Raw genomic sequence first — 16,313 nt, 5'->3', positions numbered from 1 at the left:
TATGCTAAGTGAAATTAGTCAGTGAAAGACAAATATCATATGACTTCACTCATATGAGGACTTTAAGAGACAAAACAGATGAACATAAGGGAAGGGAAACAAAAAATAATACAAAAACAGGGAGGGGGACAAAACAGAAGAGACTCATAAATATGGAGAACAAACTGAGGGTTGCTAGAGGGGTTGTGGGAGGGGGGATGGGCTAAATGGATAAGGGGGCATTAAGGAATCTACTCCTGAAATCATTGTTTCACTATATGCTAATTTGGATGTAAATTTTAAAAAATAAAAAATTAAATTAAAAATAGAAAAATTTTTAAGGAAAAAAAAAAAGAAAGATGGAAACCAAGAAGAGAATCTTACCAGACCATGCTAACACCCTGATCTTGACTTCCAGCCTCCATGTTGAGAAATAAATTTATATTTTTGGTTTTGTTTTGTTTTTAAATTGAGAGAGAGAGAGCACACAAGTAGGGGAGTAGGGCAAAGGAAGAGAGGGAGAATCTTAAGCAGGTTCCACACTCAGCACGGAGCCCAACACAGGGCTCAATCTCATGATCCTGGGATCATGACCTGAGCCAAAATCGAGAGTCAGATGCTCAACCAACTGAGCCACCTAGGCACCTCAAAATTTCTGTTTTTAAAGCCAACCAGTCTGTTAAGTTTCTCAAATTCCACATATGAATGGAGAGCATATGATATGTGTCTTTCTCTGACTGACTTATTTCTCTTAGCATAATACCCTCCAGTTCCATCCATGTTGTTGAACCTGGTAAGATTTCATTCTTTCTCATCGTCAAGTAGTAACCCATTATATATATAAAATACATCTTCTGTATCCATTCATCTGTTGATGGACATTTGGGATCTTATGCGGAATTTGAGAAACTTAACAGAAGACCATGGGGGAAAGGAAGGGGAAAAAAATAGTTTCAAACAGAGAGGGAGGCAAACCATAAGACACTCTTAAACAGAGAACAAACTGAGGGTTGATGGTGGGGAAGGCATGGGGAGAGGGTAAAATGGGTGATGGGCATTGGGGAGGGCACTTGTTGGGATGAGCACTGGGTGTTGTATGTAAACAATGAATCACAGGACTCTACTCCTGAAGCCAAGAGCACACTGTATACACTATATGTTAGCTATCCTGACAATAAATTGCATTTAAAAAAAAAAAGCCAACCAGTCTGTGGTATTCTTTTACAGCAGACCAAATTGACTAAGACATCTCAAATGCACAGGGGTTACAGGTGCACTCTGGAGCCTACCCATGAATAAGAACAGTCAAGGGTAGTAACAATCACAACTAACACATGCATGGCCTTGATCTAAGAACTAAAGGGATACGAAGAGCAACCCTATGAGGCAGGTATTAATGCTATCTTCATTTTACAGGGGATGAAATTAAGATAAAATACATTTAGGTCATACAGCTAGCAAGTAGCAGAGCCCAGATTCACCCAGGCAGTTAGCTTTTCAGCAGTGCAAATTTATTTTTTCCTCATTAAATTATAAATTACCTACAAATTTGATATCATTTTGGCAACTTCAGTATTCAACCCATATCAAATACCTGAGGATTAAAAATAGATTGAGAGGGGCACCTGGGTGGTTCAGTCAGTAAAGTGTCTGACTCCTGATTTTGGCTCAGGTCATGATTTCATGGTTTGTGAGTTCAAGCCCTTAATCAGGCTTTGCACTGACAGTACAGAGCCTGCCTGGGATTCTTTCTCTCTCCCTCTCTCTGCCCCTCTCTTGCTCAGGCTCTATCTCTCTTTCTCTTTCTCTTTCTCTCTCTCTCTCTCTCTCTCTCTCTCTCTCTCCCTCTCTCTCTCTCTCCCTCTCTCTCAAAATAAATAAAACTTTTTAAAAATGTCTACTGAAGGAAGAAATTATATCAATAGTAAATTATCTTTAAAAAAAGATTGAGAATAAAAAAACATATAAACTTGACAGGATGCTGAAGGAAAGATGTCTGAGAACATATGAAACAGACTAAACACAAGATCTATAATAGGAAATAGACTGCAACCACCAACTACAGTCACTCTCCTATGCACAGACCTCAAGAAAAATATCAAGAAAACAACCACCTCCCCACCTTCAATAGGAGTAGAATACACAACTAAACTCAACTTTTATAACAATAGGAAAACCACTTAATTAATATAATATGGCAACACATTTCTAAAACTCTGTGGCAGCAAAAATTCAAATAAAGGAGGTATGCTATTTAGCCATCTAATAGCTAAAGAATTTAGTTACTGAGGGCACCTGGATAGCTCAGTCAGTTAAGTGTCCGACTCTGGCTCAGGTGATTATTTTGTGGTTCATGATTTCGAGCCCATCATTGGGCTCTGTGCTGGCAGCTCCGAGCCTGGAGTCTGCTTCCAATCTGTGTCTCCCTCTCTCCCTGCCCCTTCCTGCTCATGCTCTGTCCCTCTCTCTCATAAATAAACCCAGAACACTTGATTCCATAAGCACTAGAGTGAATCAAGGTTTTAACCAAATTTACTTAGCTCTTGGATGTTAGGTATGACAGTTGCAGTGTTTGCCTTGAGAGCTGACAGATAGGGGCATCTATAGATTCCATATGCCTTTGTGAGTCAATGCCACAATGTTATCTTGTCATTTTTACTTTGGGATTTTTATCTACTACTTCAGGTTAAGAAGGAAAGGCCTCAAATGTGTGTTTTTAAAATACATCCAGGACAACACTTCTATTTTGGAACTCTTCACTGGTTAAATAAAAAAACCTCCAATAGCTGCTAGATAGGAGAGGAATACCAATCATTTCAGAAGCTGAGAAATATCTGATGAGCTACTACTTCAGTTCCTGAAAAATAAGCCCATTCAAAGCTAGCTAAGGCTGTGATACCCCAAATGAAATGCTAAATCTAGGCTGCATTTCTTGTCGTCGGCAAGAATGTATAAAGTGCCTCAGAGGATGCAATTTTCCTTGAATGTTATTACGAACTGCCTTCATTTTTGAAGGAAAGATCTCCTCTTGCTTATACAGTATCTATAGTCTCATTTTGGTGCAATGCCTTCTCAAGTTCTCTAGAATGAATATAAAGTTGTACCTCTACAAGCTCTTTTACACAATGTACATGCCAGAGAAATCAGATATAATGTTGAAATTCATCAGTAAAATCTATGAAATAAGGGCTGTGCAACCATATCAGCATATGTTATAAGATATATTCCTTTTTTTTTCATGTCTCTCTGAACTTATTTGACAGAATTTCAGAAGGGAAAACGTGTTTGCCAGAGGGCAGGTTATTTTTGCTTCTTGGAGTCACCAAAGATGCTAAAAGATTTTCAACTTTCTTTGCCATTATTTAAACTTCATCATCTTAGACATCTAGTCATACTCTGCATGCCACAGCAGTAGGGATTCTTTCCTAAATTGTCCCTTGTCTCAAGTGTTTCTCAGGGCACTTCTAGGCAGGTATAGACGTTTCAAAGTCACAGCTAGTTTTTTGCTTTTTATTTTTTGGTTTTTTTTAATGTTTATTTATTTTTGAGAGAGCAAGATAAAAAGACAAAGCATGAGCGGGGAAGGGGCTGAGACAGAGGGAGACACAGAATCCGAAGCAGGCTCCAGGCCCTGAGCTGTCAGCAAACAGCCTGATGCAAGGCTCGAACACACAAACTGAGATCATGACCTGAGCTGAAGTTGGACACTTAACTGACTGAGCCACCCAGGCACTCTATCAAAGTCACAGCTAGTTTTAAAACACCCTTACATCAACACCCAAATAAAAGCAAAAAAGCTGTTTTTTTAACCTAGTCCATCAGCCACCACACTAGGTTCTTGAACTCTCCTCAATATCAATTTTCTTCTATTATTTTTAGAAGTATAATCCCAAGACCTTCAATACCCTCAAGCTATATAAATATATCTTTTTTCTTGCCTTCAGGAGGTTAAAATCATAAGCCTTTGAAGGTATTACTTCCTCCCCTCCTATTCAATCCTCGACCCACTATTACCTTATTCTTTTACCATTTCAATAAAGCTATTCTTGTTCTTCACTTGGTCTGTGATGGCCTAACCTAGTGTCATTTTCAGGTTTTGTCACTCAACAGCATTGGATACTGTTAGCCAATACCTCCTTCTTTGAATTATCCACTCCTTTTTTCCTGGTGCCACTTTCTCCTAAATTTTCTTTTATTTCTCCCATAATTCCTTCTCAGCTCTGTCCACTAACTCCTGTCCTTAATTGGTAGTAGTCCCTAGGTGGACATTTGTTCCTCTCCTCTGATTTGACACACTTGTCCTGAGAAATCTTATTCACATTCAAGTCTCCGAAAACTTCTATACATTGAGAACTCTATTATATCCAAACTAGATCTCTCTCTTGAACCTCATGCTTACTTTACCAACTGCTTCATGATCATCTCCACCCAGATGTTCCAAAGAGTCTCAAATTCTAAATGTCCAAAACTTAATCCACCCTTCCCCTTCCCAAAAGTGGCTCTTCTCTTTTGATTAATAAAATAATGATCCACAAAGTCAGAAAGTTGAGATGAACCCCATGTTGTTCCTTTACCTTAGTCCAAACTCTCCATAATTTCTCATCAAAAGATGTTAACTTTCTAACTGGTCATCCAGAATCTGGCATCACCCACTGCCTCCACCCTCCACTCTCCATATTTTTGAAGTCAAACCCTTCAAAGGCCTCCATTGTCTGTAGGTGGAAGTCCAAACTCCAGAATAGAGCATACAAGTCTTTTTGGCATTTGTGTTCTTGTCTACCTTTAAAAGTTATACCTGCATAAGCATAATACCCTTTAGGTCCATTCATGTTGTCACAAATGGCAAGATTTCATCCTTTTTATGGCTACATAATATTCCTCAGTGTAGTGTGTGTGTGTGTGTGTGTGTGTGTGTGTGTGTGTACACCACATCTTCTTTATCTTCTTTATCCATTCATCTATAGATTGACACTTGGGTTATTTCCATAATTTCACTATTGTAAATAATTCTGCAATAAACACGGGAGTACATATATATTTTCAAATTAGTGTTTTTCTATTCTTTGGGTAAATATCCAGTAGTGGAATTATTGGATCATATGGTACTTCTGTTTTTAATTTTTTGAGGAACCCGCATACTGTTTTCCACAGTGGCTGTATCAATTTACATTCATACCAACAGTGCATGAGGGTTTCATTCTTTTTTCAAATAAGTCAAACAGAGAAAGACAAATAACATATGATTTCACTTGTGTGTGGTATCTAAAAAGCAAAACAAATGAATAAACAAACAAAAAGCAGAATGAGACCTATAAGTATAGAGAATATAGTGATGGTTGCCAAAGGGAACAGGGTCAGGGAATAGGAAAAATGGGTAAAAGAGAGTGATATATACTCCAGTTATAGAATGAATAAGTCACAAGAATAAAAAGCACAGTATAGAAAATATAGTCAGTGGTATTTTAATCATGTTGTATGGCATCAGATGGTAGCCCACACTTGTGGTGAGCATAACATGATGTATAGAGTTGTTGAAACACTATGTTGTATACTAATGTAACATTATGTGTCAATTATACTCAAATAAAGTTAAAATTAGAATAAATTAAGTTATTAAATTAAATTAAATTAAATTAAATTAAATTAAATTAAATTAAATTAAAAGTTATATCTGCAACACATCTGGGTCTCCTGGTTGCTTCAGAACTTTATGCATTTTCTTATATGCTACCTCTCTAGCCTGTAAGAGAAGACTGGAACACTAATTCATTCTTCAAGAATCCACTCAAGAATCCACCCTCTTTGAGAAGCCTTTTCTAGTCTCTCCAGGAAAAGTTAAGTGCCTCCTCTCTTGTGCCTTCTCAGCATCTTGTTTATTCCTCTACTGTAGCATTAATCACTGTTGTAACTGTTCTTATAGTGGAGGGCAGGAATAATGGCTTCTTCTGTTCATCTCTATATTCCCAATGCTCAGAACTATGCCTCTCACATAGTAAGAGTTTAATAAATACTTTGAGAATAGAATGATGCAAGGGTCATATAATTCTCTACCTTTCAAAAAATATGCCTATGTATTTATGCATGGTTTTAGATCAGAAATCCCCATTTTAATCCTAAATGGAAATAAAACCTAGTGCTCCTGACTTTACTGATTTTCCTCCCCCTCACTTATGGTTGTTTCAGGCATATTTTGGAGGAATGAGAAATTCTAGAAAGTCCAGTGTCCTCTTCATTCAGCTAATCACATATCATATGCTCAAGGACACTATCGAAGTTGAATCTTATAGATACCAGGGAAAAACCAAAGTTGAGAGCATTTTCCTTCCCTGCTTGTTGAACAGATAATATCACAATGTTAGTATATTAGATTCTGCTATTGCCGGAGATATCTGCTTCTGTCAGAATTTCCCTGACAGAAGGCCAACCTCATGGAAATTTCCCTGACTGTGGCATTTGCTCTTCAATGCTATGTAGCCTACACAGGGTTGACCTCCAGGAAAATCACTGACTCTCAAATATTTCAAGTAAGTTTCTTATACCCTCTCTATATAATCAATCAACAAGCTCTTTGGGTCTCCCAAAGACATAATACCCTAAAATATCTAGTCTATCATCTAGCACATAGCCTGACTTGGAGCTCAAACTAGTGAAATGTAAGATCATGACCTGCGCCAAAATCAAGAGTCAGATGCTTAACTGACTGAACTACCCAGGCACCCTAAATATTGTAACATTTACATGAGTTAAGTTGATAGACATGTCTCCAAAACGTCATAAACTTAGAATTTTATTGATGACCCAAATGTTTAGCTTTTATTTATGATTATTAACAAAATGTGATATTTGTTAGCATAAATATACTTTAGGTATGGTTTTATATAAATGTTTCATATTTAATGTGTTTTTGCTTGGTTTCTATATACACTCTATATTCTATGAGAACTTGTCATACATTTGGAGCATAGTACTTAAGAAATAATTTATATTTGACCATGAGGTTGCACCTATTCAGTGAAAATGCAAAAATAAAAAAAGACCAAAAGCCAGAATATTAAAAACCCAGAAAAGGATCTGTAGTGCCAAAACCAGAATTCATTCTAATTGAACAGAGAGAAACTTAATGCCCATTACAGACAGGAAGCAGGGAGCTGGCTAATGAATGTGGTTGTGCTTACAACAGACTTCACACTCTCTAATGAACAATTATCTCTTATAGTTCATGCTAGACAAGAACTCCCTTTGCCTTCCAGTGTAACTCCTCCACAGAAGAGTACATTTGTTTTTCTGCCCTTAACCTTTTAAGCCAAATGGATATTAAAGTATTTTAATGCTCGCTCTAAAATCAAGTATGTTATGTTGCAACAAAACATCTGGGCCTTAGTTGCTGTCCTCAAAGACTGTTCCAATTCTTTTCTCATTTCTTTATGTCTATTACTTGCTAATGAATGAGTGAATGAATTTCCTTCTTTAAAATGGCATTCTGAGATTATACATAGTGACCCAGTTGAACAGGTATGGTAACAACTACAAACGTCAAAACTTTATTGAGAAAAAAGGGGAGAGATGGTATAGGAAGTATGGTTTTAGCTATTTTAAAAATGAGAAAATAATATTTAAAGGAAATATGTGAAATTTAAAGTTATTAAATATGAAGAGAAATTAAATATTTTGCATGTTTTTTTCTGTATATTTGAAATAACCCATGATGAGATTGACCAAAAAATTATCTACCTTCAGCTAGACAAGACAAATAGCAATAGTAATAAGATTTAGAATTCCTCACTCTCTAAATAGCCACTGTTCTTGCTTTGCCAATCTCTCTCCCTAATTAAACTTTTTATTTCCTAGTCCTGCTCCCAGACTACCCAGTATTACTGCACAATGCCATGCAACTAGTGGTTGCCTTACAAATTCACTCCAACCAATCTAAGATACTGTTACTTAACAATTTGTTTATCCCTCTACTTTAATCTACTATTACCGTATTACCCACTTGGACTATCACAAGACCTTTCTATTTTGCTCAGACCTCAACACACACTTATTCTAATTGAACAGAATCTCCACGGTGTTTTTCACAGTGGTTGCATCAGTTTCCATTCCCACCAACAGTGCACAAGGGTTCCTTTTTCTCCACATCTTCACCAACACCTATTGTTTCTTATGTTGTTGATTTAAGCTATTCTGACAGGTGAGAGGCTATATCTCGTTGGAGTTTTGATTTGCATTTCCTGATGGTAAATGACGATGAGCATTTTTTCATGTGTCTATTGGCCATCTGGATATCTGCTTTGGAGAAATGTCTGTTCATGTCTTCTGATCATTTTTTAAATTGGATTATTTGTTTTGGGGTGTATTGAGTATTTCACATTCTTTATATAATTTGGATACTAATCCTTTATCAGATATGGCATTTGAAAATATCTTCACCCATTCCATACAATGTCTTTTAGTTTTGTTGATTGTTTCTTTCCCTGTGCAGAAGCTCTTTATTTTGATGTAGTCCCAAAAGCTCCAACAGGGTTTTTGTTTTGTTTTGTTTTGTTTTGTTTGCTTTTATTTCCCTTGCCTCAAGAGACATAGCTAGAAAAAAGTTGCTATGACTGATGTCAGAGAGGTTACTGACTCTGTTCTCTTCTAGAATTTTTATGGTTTCAGGTCTCACATGTAGGTCTTCAATCCATTTTGAATTTATTTTTGTGTATGATATAAGAAAGTGGTCCAGTTTCACTCTTTCCTATGTTGATGTCCATTTTTTCCAACACCATTTTTGAAGATACTGTTCTTTTCCCACTAGATATTCTTTCCTACTTTGTCAAAGATTAGTTGACCATATATTTGCAGGTCCATTACTGGGTTTTCTATTATGCTCCATTTATCTATGTGTCTGTTTTTGTTCCAGTACCATACTGTCTTGATGACTACACCTTTGTAATATAACTTAAAATCTGGAATTGTGATGCCTCCAGCTTTGCTTTGCTTTCTCAAGATTGCTTTGGCTATCAGGGTCTTTTGTGGTTCCATATAAAGTTTAGGATAGTTTGTTCTAGCTCTGTGAAAAATGCTGGTGGAATTTTGATAGAGTTTGCATCAAATGTCTAGATTGCTTTGGGTAGTATAGACATTTTAACAATATTTGTTCTTCCAGTACATGAGCCTGGAATGTTTTTCCATTTCTTTGCATCATCTGCAATTTCTTTCATAAGTGTTCTATAGTTTTCAGAGTACAGATCTTTTACCTCTTTGGTTAGGTTTATCCCTAGGTATCTTATGGCTTCTGGTGCAATTGTAAATGGGATTGATTCCTTGATTTCACTGTCTGTTGCTTCATTATTGGTGTATATAAATGCAACAGATTTCTGTACATTGATTTTATATCCTGCAATTTTTCTAAATTAAAGGATAAGAACTAGCAATATTTTGGTTTAGTCTTTCAGGTTTTCTACATAGAATATCATGTCCTCTGAAAATAGTGAAAGTTTGACTTTTTCCTTACAGACTTATTTGCCTTTTATTTATTTCTGTTGTCTGATTGCTGAAGCTATGACTTCCAGTACTATGTTAAATAACAATTTTGAGAGTGGACATCCCTATCTTGTTCCTTACCATAGAGGAAAAGCTCTGTCTTTCTCCACTGAGGATGATACTAGCTGTGGGTCTTTCATATACAGCCTTTATAATGTTGAGGTATATTCCCTCTATCCCTACTTTCTTCAGAGTTTTTATCACGAATACTTCCTGTATTGAAACCACCAAAACCCTAGAGGAGAAAACAGGCAACAACCTCTTTGACTTCAGCCACAGCAACTTCTTACTTGACACGTCTCCAAAGGCAAGAGAAATAAAAGCAAAAATGAACCATTGGGACCTCATCAAAATAAAAAGCAAAGGAAATAATCAACAAAACCAAAAGGCAACCGACAGAATGGGAGAAGGTATTTGCAAATGACATATCAGATAAAGGGTTAGTATCCAAAATCTATAAAGAATTTACCAAACTCCACTTCTGAAAAACAAATAATCCAGTGAAGAAATGGGCAGAAGCCATAAATAAACACTTTTCCAAAGAAGACATCCAGATGGCCAGACACATGATAATATGCTCAACATCACTCATCATCAGGCAAATACAAATCAAAACCACACTGAGGTACCACCTCACACAGGTCAGAGTGTCTAAAATGAACAACTCAGGAAACAACAGATGTTGGCAAGGATGTGGAAAAATGGGAACACTCTTCCACTGTTGGTGGGAATGCAAACTGGTGCAGCCACTCTGGAAAATAGTGTGGAGGTTCCTCAAAAAATTAAAAATAGAATTACCCTATGACCCAGCAATAGCACTACTAGGATTTTATCCAAAGGATACAGGAGTGCTGATTCACAGGGGCACATGTACCCCAATGTTTACAGCAGTGCTTTCAAAAATAGCCAAATTATGGAAAGAGACCAAATGTCCACCAACTGATGAATGGATACAGAAGATGTGGTTTATATATACAATGGAATACTACTTGGCAATGAGAAAGAATGAAATCCTACCATTTGCAACAACGTGGATTGAACTGGAGGGTATTATGGTAAGTGAAATAAGTCAGACAGAGAAAGACAGATATCATATGTTTTCACTCATATGTGGAACTTGAGAAACTTAATAGAAGACCATGAGGGAAGGGAAGGGGAAAAAATAGTTTCAAACAGAGAGGGAGGCAAACCATAAGAGACTCTTAAATACAGAGAACAAACTGAGGGTTGATGGGGTGGGTAGAGTGGGGGAGAGGAGGAAATGGGTGATGGGCATTGAGGAGGGCACTTGTTGGGATGAGCTCTGGGTATTGTATGTAAGCAATAAATCACAGGAATCTACCCCCGAAGCCAAGAGCACACTGTAATACACTGTATGTTAGCTCACTTGACAATAAATCATATTTAAAAAAAAAAGAATATGTCTTGTATTTTCTGAAATGCTTTTTCTGCACCTATTGAGAAGATCATATGGTTCTTATCCTTTCTTTTATTAATGTGGTATGTCACACTGATTGATTTGCAAATCAATATTGCAAATATTTCAATATTGAACCCTCCTGCAGTGATGATTCAAACCCCACTTGACAGTGGTGAATAATTCTTTCAATGTACTATTTAATTCAATTTGCTAGTATCTTGTTGAGAATTTTTACATCCATGTTAATCAGGGATATTGGCCTGTAATTCTTTTTAGTGCAGTCGTTAGTGTTAGAATCAAGGTAATGCTGGCCTCATGGAATGAATGAGTCTGGAAGTTTACTTTCCTTCCATTTCTATTTTTTTGCAACAATTTGAGAAAAATAGGTATTAACTCTTCTTTAAATGTATAATAGAATTCCCCTGTGAAGCCATCTGGCCCTGAACTTTCGTTTGTTGAAAGATTTTTGATTACTGATTCCATTTCTTTGCTGATTATGGGTCTGTTCAAATTTTCTATTTCTTCCTGTTTCAGTTTTGGTAGTTTGTATGCTTCTAAGCATTTATACATTTCTTCCAGATTGCCTCATTTGTTGGTATATGGTTTTTCAAAATATTCTCATATAATTATTTATATTTTTGTGGTATTGGTTGTGATCTCTCCTCTTTTATTCATGATTTTATTTATTGGGGTCCTTGTTTCTTTTTGAAAAGCCTAGCTAATCAATTTTATTAATTCTCTCAAAGAACCAGCTCTTAGTCTCTACTGTTTTTTTTTAATTCATACTTTTTTTAAGTTTATTTATTTACTTAGAGAGAGGCAGAGACAGCACAAGTGAGGGAAGGGTAGAGAGAAAATCCCAAGCAGTCTCTGCCCTGCCAGCACAGAGCCCAATGCAGGCTTGAACCCACAAAGCCATGAGATGATGACCTGAGCTGAAACCAAGAGTTAGGCACTTAACTAACTGAGCCACCCAGGTGTCCCTTTTCTTGTTTGTTTCCATATCATTTATTTCTGCTCTACTCTTATTATTTCCCCTCTTCTGCTGGCTTTAGGTTTTATTTGCTCTTCTTTTTCTAGCTCATTTAGGTGTAAGGTTAGGTTGTGTTTTTGAGAATTTTCTTGCTTCTTGAGGTAGGCCTGTGTTGCAATACACTTCCCTCTTAGGACCACCTTTGCTGCACCCAAGAGGTTTTAGACTGTCATGTTTTCATTTTCATTTGCTTCCATATATTTTTTTTATTTCTTCTTTAACTTCCTGCTTAACCCATTCATTCTTTAGTAGGATGTTCTTTAACCTCCATGTATTTAGGGTCTTTCAATTTTTTTCTTGTGGGTGACTTCAAATTTCACAGTGCTGTGGTCTGAAAATAAGCATGGTATGACCTCAATCTTTTCACACTTGAGGCCTGATTTGTGAACCAGTATGTGATCTATTCTGGAAAAAGTCCTATGTGCACTCGAAAAGAATGTGTATTCTGCTGCTTTAGGATGAGATGTTCTGAATATATCTATTAAGTCCATCTGATCCAGTGTGTCATTCAAAGCCATTGTTTCCTTGTTGATTTTTGGCTTAGATGACCTGTCCATTGTTGTAAGTGGAATATTAATGTCCCCTACTATTAGTATTCTGTTATCAATGAGTTTCTTTATGTTTGTTAGTAACAATATGTAGGTGTCTTTTGGTCTAAAATGAGGGTCTTATAGCAGCATATGAATGGGTCTTGCTTTTTTATCCATTCTGTCACTCTATGTCTTTTGATTGGAACATTAATCCATTTACATTCAACGTAATTAGTGACAGATATGTATTTATTACCAAATTATTACTTAGTTTGTGGCTAAGTAATCTTTCTGAAGATTTTCTCTGAGCCTTTGTCTTTCTCTCATGTTTTGCTGATTTTATTTACTGATATATTGTATTTCTTTTTATTCCTTGCATGTTTATTAGTGGTCTTTGATATATGGTTACCATTAGGTTTGTACATAACCTCTTCTGCATACAGTATATATTAAGTTAATAGTCATTTAAGTTTGAACTCTCTACTCCCCACATTTTAGGTATATGTTATTATATTTTATATTCTTTTTTGTGATTTCCTTAACTGTTTTTTTACAAAAATATTCATCTTCACTGCTTTTGCGTTTCCTACCTTTATATTGTCACTTTTGATCTCTCCTTTCCACTCAAAGAGTCCCCTTTAATATTTCTGGCAGGGCTGGTTTACTAGTCACGAAGTTCTTTAGTTTTTGTCTGGTAAATGCTTTATCTCTCCTTCTATTCTGAATGATAGCCTTGCTGGATAAAGTATTCTTGGCTGCAGATTTTTCCCATTCAGCACTTTGAATATATCATGTCATTCCATTCTCGCTTGCAAAGTTTCTGTTGAAAATTTCCTGCCACCTTTATGGATTTTCCCTTGTAAGTTACTGACTTCTTTCATCTTACAGCTTTAATATTTTTTCTTTATCTTTCTATTAATTACAATATGTCTTGGTGTAGGTCTGCTTTTGTTGATTTTGATGGGAGTTCTCTGTGCCTCCTGGATCTGGATATCTGTGTCCTTCCTCAGATTAGGGAAGTTTTCAGCTATTATTTCTTCAAATAAATTTTCTGCCCCCCTTTCTCTCTCTTCTTCTGGGATTCTTATAATACAAATGTTACTATGTTTGATGGAGTCATTGAGTTCCCTAAGTCTATTCTCGTTTTGTGTAATTCTTTTTTCTCTCTTTTGGCCAGCTTGATTAGTAAACATTATTCTTTCTTCTAGGTTACTAATTCATTCCTATGCTCCTTGCATCCTGCTATTCGTTCTGTCAAGTGTGTTTCTCATTTCATTCATTGAGTCCTTTATCTCTGCTATGTTACTCCTTATCTCTGTGTAAGTCTCACTTATGTCTTCTACTCTTTTCTCAAGTCAAGTGAGTATCCTTATGATAATTGCTTTAAGTTCTCTCTCAGGCATGTTACTTATATCTGTTTCTCTTAGATCTCTGGCTGTGGTGTTATCCTGTCCTTTCATTTGTGATAAATTTCTCTGTCTCCTCATTTTGTCTGCCTCTTTGTCTGTTTCTCTGTGTTAAGAAAGTTAGCTATAACACTGTCTTTGGGCTGAGCCATTGTGGACATTTTGAGGGAAGCTGACCTACATGCCCCCACACCATCTCCTGGAAGCCTGAGCCAGCTGTATAGCTTTCTCCCTTTGTCTCATAACCATGTCCACCAATATAAATGCTAATTCGCCAGCTGCCTGCCTTAACAGGTTCAAGAACAAGGGGAAAGACAGTACAGAAATGAGGTGGCACTGAATAGAAGTTAATGAGGAGCTGAGGAAAGCTAAGGATGACCAGATGCTGAAAAGGAAAAATGTAAGCTCATTTCCTGATGGTGCTACTTCTCTACTGCAAGAGAACTACAACAACCAAGGCACTGTAAGTTGGTCTGTTGATGACATTGTCCAAGGCATAAATAGCAATTCATTTGGAAAGCTAGCTCCAGGCTACTAAAGCTGGTAGGAAACTGCTTTCCAGGGAAACACAGCCTCCCATAGACAACATAATCTGGGCTGGTTTTGATTCCAAAATGTGTATACTTCTTGGGTGGAACTGATTGTAGTCCTATTCAGTTTTAATTTGCTTGGGCCCTCACTAACATTGTTTCCAGAACATCAGAACAGACCAAAATTGTGGTAGATGGAGGTGATACCCCAGCATTCATTTCTCTGTTGGCATCTTCCCATGCCCACATCAGTGAACAAGCTGTAGGGGTGCTAGGAAGCAATGCAGATGATGGTTCAATTCCTCAAGACTTGTTTATCAAATATGGTACAGTTGACCTGCTGTTGGCTCTCCTCACAGTTTCTGATATGTAATCTTTAGAATGTGGTTATTTACATAACCTTCCTTGGACACTTTCAAACCTCTGTCACAAGAATCCTGAATGTCTGTTAGATGCTACTGAGCAGATTCTTCCTACCTTAGTTCATCTCCTGAATCATGATGATCCAGAAGTATTATTACATACTTTCTGGCCCATCTCCTATCTTACTGATGGTCCAAATGAATGGACTAAAATGGTCATGAAAATAGGAGTTGTGCTCCAACTTGTAAAGCTTCTAGGAGCTAGTGAATTGCTCATTGTGACTCCCGTGCTAAAAGCCACAGTAAATATTGTCATTGGGGCAGATGAACAGACTCAGGTTGTAATAGATGTAGGAGTACATGTTGTCCTTCCAAGCCTGCTAATGAACCTCAAAACTAATATTCAGAAGTAAGCTATGTGGACACTGTCAAACATCATAGCTGGTCACCAAGACCAGATACAGCAAGTTGTGAATCATGGATTAGTACCATCCCTCACTGATTTTCTCTCTGAGACAGACTTTAAGACACAAAAGGATGCTGTATGGGTTGTGACCAACTATACAAGTGGAAGAACAGTTGAACAGACTGTATACATCATTCATGGTGGCATAATAGAACAATTGATGAATCTCTTAACTGCAAAAGATACAAAAATTACTCTGGTTATTATGGATGCATTTCAAACATCTTTTGGCCTGCTGAGAAGCTAAGTAAAACTGAGAAACTGAGTATAATGATTAAAGAATGTGGAGATTTGGACAAAATTGAAACTCTACAAAACCATTAAAATGAGTCTGTATACAAAGCTTCATTAAACTTGATTGAGAGGTATTTCTTTGTAGAGGAAGAGGAAGATCAAAACGCTGTTCCAGAAACTAACTCTGAAGGCTCTACAATCCAAGTTCAGGATGACACTCATGGTTCGTGTGATCAAGCCCCAAGTTGGGCTCTGAGAAGAGGGCACCGAGTCTGCTTGGGATTCTTTCCCACTTTCTCGCTGCCCCTCCCCCACTCACACTCTCTCTTTCTCAAAATAAAGTTTTTTTAAAAAATTTTAAGTTGTTTGTTGTGTACTATGTTTGGTATATCTTACTGTTTTTCTACTAAGAACTCTTTTAAATGTGTTTTATTATTGTAGCACTTTTTACAATGAAACTGTACTTGAACAGTTCCAAATTGTACATACTCTATGAAGCTTCTCCTCTAAATGGATTTCTTACTTCTTTGTGGAATCCATATCTTGCAGTGTCCTGTAACTAAAGATTAAATTCCACCCTTTTCTAAGAAAGAAAGAAAGAAAGAAAGAAAGAAAGAAAGAAAGAAAGAAAGAAAGGTAGGTAGAGAGAGAGAAAGAAAAAGGCAACTATGTCTTCTGCTCTTGAAAGCAGTGACTTTATGAAGAAGAGGTCCTGAAGTGCCTTGCAGGGCGATGTTCCCTGTTCACCAGAACCTGGCACTTCAGGAGAGTATCCTATGTGTGTTGCTTATGCCCTGATACTGTTTCTGAGTCACTTTTCCTTTCAGC

At 36.8% G+C, this 16,313-nt stretch overlaps 1 pseudogene; it reads left to right on the top strand.

Moving 5' to 3' along the window:
* The first annotated feature begins 14,140 nt into the window (after window positions 1–14,140).
* LOC109253274 (importin subunit alpha-1-like) lies at window positions 14,141–16,048 on the top strand (annotated as a pseudogene).
* Window positions 16,049–16,313: the final 265 nt, after the last annotated feature.

Source organism: Panthera pardus, unplaced genomic scaffold (assembly GCF_024362965.1).
Source record: "Panthera pardus isolate Hobbes unplaced genomic scaffold, ASM2436296v1 HiC_scaffold_24, whole genome shotgun sequence".
NCBI lineage: Eukaryota > Metazoa > Chordata > Mammalia > Carnivora > Felidae > Panthera > Panthera pardus.
The sequence above is the reverse complement of the archived record's forward strand: the minus strand, read 5'-3'. Positions and strand labels throughout refer to the sequence as shown.